Raw genomic sequence first — 7,500 nt, forward strand, 5'->3', positions numbered from 1 at the left:
GGATGTGTTAAGTTTAAGAAGAGATTAAATCTGAAAAGGTTGGAGAAGAAAGGATTATATAGACTGTTCTGTTGAATTTGTCTTACATTGATGTGAGAGTAGGTTTAGATATGGTTTGATATTTTTGGGTAAAATGGTCTAAAATCTGACATTGAATTGTTATCCTAGAAAGTAAGAATACAATTATATAAAAATTTATGTTGATAATCTTGTTGATTTTGGTTAATTTAAAGTTTTTTTTTCAATTCACGTGACATCTAAAATATTGTAGGGACTACATTAAATATCTGAAATATAAAAAAAAACGCCTTTTCAAAAATCCTTATAAAGAGTAAAGTTATGTAATATATTACAAAATTACAAAGTTTCATATAAAAACTTGAAATTTAATTATACATCAAAGTATCTGTCAACTCACAGCTCAAAATAAATATGTCGCAAAATAATTTGAATGAAAACAATCTTCCATTAATATCACTCCAATGAATAGTAATAATATAGAAATAACATTTTCAAATACTTTGCTCAACAACTGCAAGTATCACATTAAAACTAATAAAAAGGGGATTTTTTTACTAGCCTGATACTTGCCAAATCACAGAATGAGTTTAATTTCGATTATGATTTGTTTTTCCACTCAATGGTAATGAATTCTCTTCATCATTTATCATTACTAGCTAAGCTACAACCCTACTTGGAAAAGCAGGATGCTATAAGCCCAGGGGCCCTAACAGGGAAAATGGCCCAATGAGGAAAGGAAACAGGGAAAAATAAAATATCTTAAGAACAGTAATATTAAAATTAATATTTTCTTTATAAACTAATGTAAGGGAATAGACGGGTATGGAAATGACAATAAGCAGAAGAAACAGGTGAAAGAGAGATTCCACAGCCATAAATGAAAATTACAATAAAGTCACTGTTTCAATGGTAAAATAAAAAATTATAATAAGGTGGGCTAGTTCAGGCATTAACTAAGAACACCACAACATCAAACGGCTTTCCCGAAATTTTGTATCTATAGTTAGGAAGAAAACTTATCGTGAAAAGCGTGAAGATCAATAACAAATACTTTGAGTCAACAGGACAGAGCTGATTTATAATAGCAGTTCAAGTGATCTCTCTCTCTCTCTCTCTCTCTCTCTCTCTCTCTCTCTCTCTCTCTCTCTCTTTTACTCCGTTATCCCTACATTAAGGGGTCGGTTGCCTGATGCGTCCTCTCCAATGCCTTCTACTCCACTAATCCTCTTCTCTCCGTATTATTATTATTATTATTATTAAAATCATTATTATTATTATTATTATTATTATTATTATTATTATTAATAATTGCTAAGCTACAACCCCAGTTGGAAAAGCAGAATGCTATAGGCCCAGGGGCTCCAACAGGGAAAATAGCCCTGTGAGGAAAGGAAATAAGGAAAAATCAAATATTTCAAGAATAGTAACATTGCAATAAAAATCTCCTATATAAACTATAAAACTTATCAAAACAAGAGGAAGAGAAACAAAATACAACAGCGTGCCCGAGTGTACCCTCAAGCAAAAGAACTCTAATCCAAGACAGTGGAAGACCATAGTACAGATGCTATGACACTATCCAAGACTAGAGAACAATGGTTTGATATTGGAGTGTCCTCCTTATCTCGCCATCTAATTCTTTGCCTACGTCTAGATCTTCTCCCCTTAACAGGTTCCTCCCAAGCCCTCATCACTCACTCCCTACCACCAAAAACATGAGCCTACATCATCTCAGTCCTGACACTTTTATCATCTCTGTAATCTTCTCTACGCCTGCTCTTCTTCTTATTTCATCAATTTCCAATATTTCAAGCAGTGATATACCCATAATTAACCACGGCATTCTCATCTGTTCTCTCAAGATTTGGTGCCTCTTTTCGTCTTTATAGTCTATAAATGGAAGTTCTATTTTATTGTTATTAATGTTCTTTATATGTTTCTTATTGTTCATTACTTATCTCGTAGCTTATTTCCTTTTTCCCTTTCCTTACTGAGCTATTTTCTTAGCTAAGATGACTATAGGTTGGCTTTGAAAACGAAACCAACGTTTTCAATTGGTTTAGAACTAAAATAGTTTTATGCTAGCACGGGCTCTTACCTTGCTATATTAGTGAGGTTCTTTTGAAGGATGGCAGTCTTGACTCACCATATATGAAATCTATCTATAAACTTTTTTCATAAAACTGCTATTTGCAATGTACATGCCTTATTGTCCACCCCATATATTCAAAAAAAATTTTCAAGCTGCATAATGTTTGAAAAAAATCTCTTCAGTAATTTATGCCATTTACCTTTGTAAGCTGCATAAAAGAAATTAACCATTTCAATGCATAATCCTAGCAATTAATTCTCAAATGACTGTCAGTAATTGCATTAAACATACCACGTTCAGTAAAATAAATTATTGAACAGTTGAATAAATAAATGAAATAACTGAAATTTGCTGAATAAATTTCGCAACCTTGTCAAAATGAAGTAACATTTGTAAAATTGTATTTCACTAGCTAAATGTCTTTGTCAAAGATTGATGTAAGAAATTAATGGAAGGAAAGGGAAGTAGCTGGACTATCATTTTTATCAATAAACAGGTATTGGAATACTATTCTTCTGCGTTTAAAATCAATTCTTATCTCAATTCTTCTACAAATGATATACAAATTATGCGCAAAGGGAGAGAGAGAGAGAGAGAGAGAGAGAGAGAGAGAGAGAGAGAGAGAGAGAGAGAGAGAGAGAGAGAGAAGCGTTCTAGCAGATAAGCATAACTGCCTTTTTTCAACAATATATATATACATATATATATGTATGTATATATAAATAAATAAATCTATCTATATAAATGTATATATATATATAAATATATATATATATATATATATATATGTATGTATATATATAAATAAATAAACATATATATATATATATATATGTATATATATATACATACATATAAATATATATATATATATATATATATATATGTTTTTTAAACTGTTCGATTACAGTTATAAATAAGATATATATATATATATATATATATATATATATATATATATATATATATATATATATATATATATATATATATACCCCTCTGATGGTCCAGCACTTTGATGCAGTAGAGGGGCTTGAGTGTCCCAATGATGGGCTGGGCAATGGCGGTGGGGTAGTTCATCCAACCTGGCAGGCTCAACCATACCGCTAAGGCCAGTTCTGAGAGACCAGTCCAAGACTGGACCCCTATAGGCCTTCTCCTTTATTTTAAGATAGGCAAAGGCTAGGAGAAGGAAAACTCCAAAATCAAACCAAACAAGACTCCAACGGCGGAGCTTCCCAGCTCCGGCGGAAGAGGGCAATGCCTGTCGGGCAGGCAACAAGGCGGGCCTTGACATAACAAGAACCCGGCAGCCCGATGCAACCAACATCGGAGAAGCCGCCTGTCTCATATGTCTTGAGAAGCGGTGAAAATGATGTGGGCCAAGTGTGTGTGCGTGGCCATTGCAAAGCCACGACCACCCAAAACAATATACCTAGCTACTGGCATTCTGTCGTTTCCTCCACCCTTCTTCATCTCTTTCTCACCATCATCATCATCATCACCACCACCAAGTCCTGAGACGACAGCACCGTGGGTGAAGGGGGCAGGCCTGGATAGCTGAAAGCCCTTAGCCCACGACTGCACTCAGGCGGCGAGTCTAAGATTCAGTCGCTCTCTGATGACGGTGCCGTGACACCAGAGTTCGGCAGCTGGACCCGTGACTGGGCTGGCCTATTGAGGACACCGCAGCCCACCCCACATGGGGAAGCCCCTAGAAAAGGCGGGGTAAACATCGGACACGGCAAACCCGTCTGGTCAGCTCACCGCGGCTGGCGGACATCCCACTAATGCGGTCGAAATAACAAGAAAAAAATATTAACCTTAGGTGCGTGGAACATCCGTACCCTCCAAGACGTGACGAACACCAACCGCCCGGAACGACGTACAGCCCTCGTCTGCAAGGAGTTATCCCGCTTCAATGTTGATGTGGCGGCTCTTAGCGAGACCAGACTACCCGAAGAGGGCAACATCAGGGAAGCTGGAACAGGCTACACCATCTTCTGGAAAGGCAAGGCCCTAGAGGAACCTTGCATCCACGGTGTCGGCTTCGCCATCTGTTCCCAGCTAGTGCAGCAGCACAACCTCGCTCCCAAGGCCATCAGTGAGTGCCTGATGACTGTCCGCATCCCCATCACGCGGGACAGACATCTCACCCTGATCTCTGTCTACGCCCCGACTATGACCTCAACCGATGATAACAAAGCTGCCTTCTACACCCAGCTCGACCGCACCATCCAGGCAGTGCCTGCCAATGACAAGCTCGTTGTGCTTGGCGACTTTAATGCCCGAGTAGGCAAAGACCATTGCCTGTGGGAGGGAATCATCGGCCGCCATGGCATTGGAAATTGCAACGCCAATGGCCAACTCCTACTAGGTCTGTGTGCAGAACACCAACTTGTGGTAACCAACACCATCTTCCAGTTACCAAAGCGACAAAAGACCACATGGAGACACCCACGGTCTAAACACTGGCACACCCTGGACTATGTCCTGACCAGAGCCAGAGACCGAGGAGACGTCCGCATCACCCGATCCATGCCCGGAGCGGACGACTGCTGGACGGACCACAGACTCCTCATCTCCCGACTCTCCGTGACGACCCTACGACCACCCAGAAGGGTACCTGACAGCGTACCACACCAACACTTTGACTGTAGTAAGCTCCAAAACCCACAGGTGGCACAGAACTACAAGGAGGCCTGCGAACAGTACCTCGCAGACCCCGTGGGTCAGGCCACTGTCGAGCACCACTGGACCACCCTCAGAAACGCCATGGCCCGTGCCGCGGAGGAAACACTAGGCTACACCACCAAGAAACGGCAGGATTGGTTTGATGAGAATGATGCTACCATCTCTCTTCTCATTGAAACCAAACGACAAGCACGCCTGACTTTGGAAAACCAACCAACAGCAACTAACAAATGTGCTCACAAGGAAGCTGAAGCTGGTTGCCAAAGAGGTATCCATGAAGCCCAGAACACCTGGTGGCAAAGAAAAGCTGCAGAAATACAGAGTTTCGCTGACCAACGTGACCTGCGCAGCTTCTATGCAGCAACAAAAGAAATATTCGGTTCCACACGGTCATCAGTGGGCAGCCTGAAGGACGCGGATGGGGCCACGACCATCACCGACAGCGAGGGCATCCTGCCCAGGTGGAGGTCTCACTTTGAGAACCTCCTCAATGACCAAGCAAACACCCCAGACGATCTCCTGCGAATGACCCCGCAACATCCCGTCCGTCACTGGATGGCACTACCACCCTCCATCCATGACTTCAACAAGGCCCTGCAGCGCATGAAGCCCGGCAAAGCCCCAGGGCCAGACAACAGCTCCTCACTCACGGTGGCCCCGGCTTGAGGAACCGTTTGATGCTCTTTATACTGAAAATATGGGAGACCAAGACCCCCCCCCCCCCCGTGACTTCCGCGATGCAAACATCATTACCATCTTCAAGAAGGGAGACAGGGAGAACTGTAACAACTACCGGGGAATATCACTACTAAGCATCACGAGTAAGATTTTCGCTTGGATTCTCCTTGACCGCCTCCTTATTCTCGCAGAAGACGTCCTGCCAGAGTCCCAGTGCGGCTTTCGACCTTCCCGCGGGACCATAGACATGATCTTCTGTGCGCGACAACTACAAGAGAAGAGCCTCGAACAACAACAGCCCATAATGTTCATCTTCTGGGATTTGAAAAAGGCCTTCGACAAAGTACCTCGACCTGCCATGTGGGCTGTCCTCAAAAGATATGGCTGCCCACCCGATTTTGTCAAGCTGGTACGTGCCCTCCATGACGGAATGGTTGGGAGAGTCTGCCACCAGAACTCTCTTTCAGACCCATTCCCCATCAATGGCGGCCTGAAGCAGGGCTGTGTTCTGGCCCCGACGTGTTTCTCGCTATACACCGCAGCAATGCTCAACGAGATTCCCCCAGACACACCCTCAGTCGACCTACGTTTCCGCATGGATGGAGGCGCTTTCAACCTCACTAGACTCTGCGCCAGAACCAAGACCACCTTGTGTGCAGTGCGAGAACTGCAGTATGCTGACGACAATGCCACCCCAGGTCAGACGGCAGAGGACCTGCAGTCGTTAGCTGATGCATACAACTGTGCCTACAAACGTTTTGGGATGCAAGTCAACTCATACAAAACCAAGACTCTCGTCCAACATCCACCAGGACTGATGCTCCCCAACTTCAATACCACAGTGAATGACCAACCGTTAGAACAGGTGGACCAGTTCTCCTACCTAGGGAGCATCCTAACATCAGCTCCCACAAGCAAAAAGGACGTGGAGAACAGGATCAGGGCAGCCCACTCCGCCTTTGGCCGACTCAACTGCCGCGTATTTAACAACCACGCACTGACAATGACCACCAAAATAATGGTGTTCAGGGCAGTAGTCCTCTCCACGCTCCTGTATGCATGTGAAACATGGACGCTATATAGAAACGATATTAAAATCCTAAAACGCTTCCAACAAATGAAACTGAGGCAGATCTTGAAAATCCCCTGGGAGAGCCACACCCCCAACATTGAAGTCTTAGAACGTGCCTCGCTGACCAGCGTGGAGGCCACCATCATCCACCACCGCCTCTGCTAGATAGGACACGTGCATAGGATGGATCCATCTAGGCTTCCAAAGAAAATATTCTACGGAGAACTGACCCAGGGCACCAGACCACGAGGAGCCCCGAAAATGCGCTATAAAGATCAACTAAAGCGCACCCTGGCTCTAACTGACATCGATCCTTCCTCATGGGAAGAAACAGCCAGGGACAGGAAAACCTGGAGGAGTACAGTACACCATGGCACCGTGGACTTCGAGGAGAGGAGGAGACAAAATGAGGAGGCTAGGAGGAGAAGAAGGAGAGAGCGATTAGAACAGCCCCGCCCACCACCTACCCTCCCTTGTGAACACTGTCCGCGACTCTTCCACCACAGACTAGGACTTAACAGCCACATCAGGCATAAGCACCCACCCCACAGATAGGAGGCTGATAGCTAATGACAGAACCCAATACTCGGACACGAGTGGGCGCCGACGACGATATATATATATATATATATATATATATATATATATATATATATATATATATATATACACATATACGGTAATCAGTCGACCGAAAAAGATAAATTGGATTGAATTTATGGATCTAGGGTATATGGTCCGGTTCTGGGATCTGCGAGTCCATTCAGCTCCCTATTGCATCTTTATAGGTAGTAGGTTGACCAAGGCACCAGCCACCCATTGATATGCTACCGCTTGAGAATTATTGGGTCCTTTGATTGGCCAGACTGTATTTCATTGGACATTCTCTCTGGTTACGGCTCATTTTCCTTTTGCCTGAGCATACACCGAATGGTCTGGCCTA

General features: G+C 43.4%; 1 protein-coding gene across 8 annotated transcripts in view; it reads left to right on the forward strand.

Annotated features, from left to right (window-relative positions):
• Positions 1–306, forward strand: part of LOC137641476 (aspartic and glutamic acid-rich protein-like) — a 26,181-nt gene extending 25,875 nt beyond the window's left edge. For 6 of the 8 annotated variants that reach the window (XM_068374073.1, XM_068374077.1, XM_068374074.1 and 3 more), the window contains one exon: positions 1–305. This exon is cut by the window's left edge and continues 180 nt beyond it. The gene's annotated coding sequence lies outside the window, so the exon portion shown is untranslated. The other 2 variants (XM_068374076.1, XM_068374075.1) reach the window with 1 other exon arrangement.
• The last annotated feature ends 7,194 nt before the right edge of the window (positions 307–7,500 follow it).

The sequence above is a fragment of the Palaemon carinicauda genome, chromosome 5 (genome assembly GCF_036898095.1).
Source record: "Palaemon carinicauda isolate YSFRI2023 chromosome 5, ASM3689809v2, whole genome shotgun sequence".
Taxonomy (NCBI): Eukaryota; Metazoa; Arthropoda; class Malacostraca; order Decapoda; family Palaemonidae; genus Palaemon; species Palaemon carinicauda.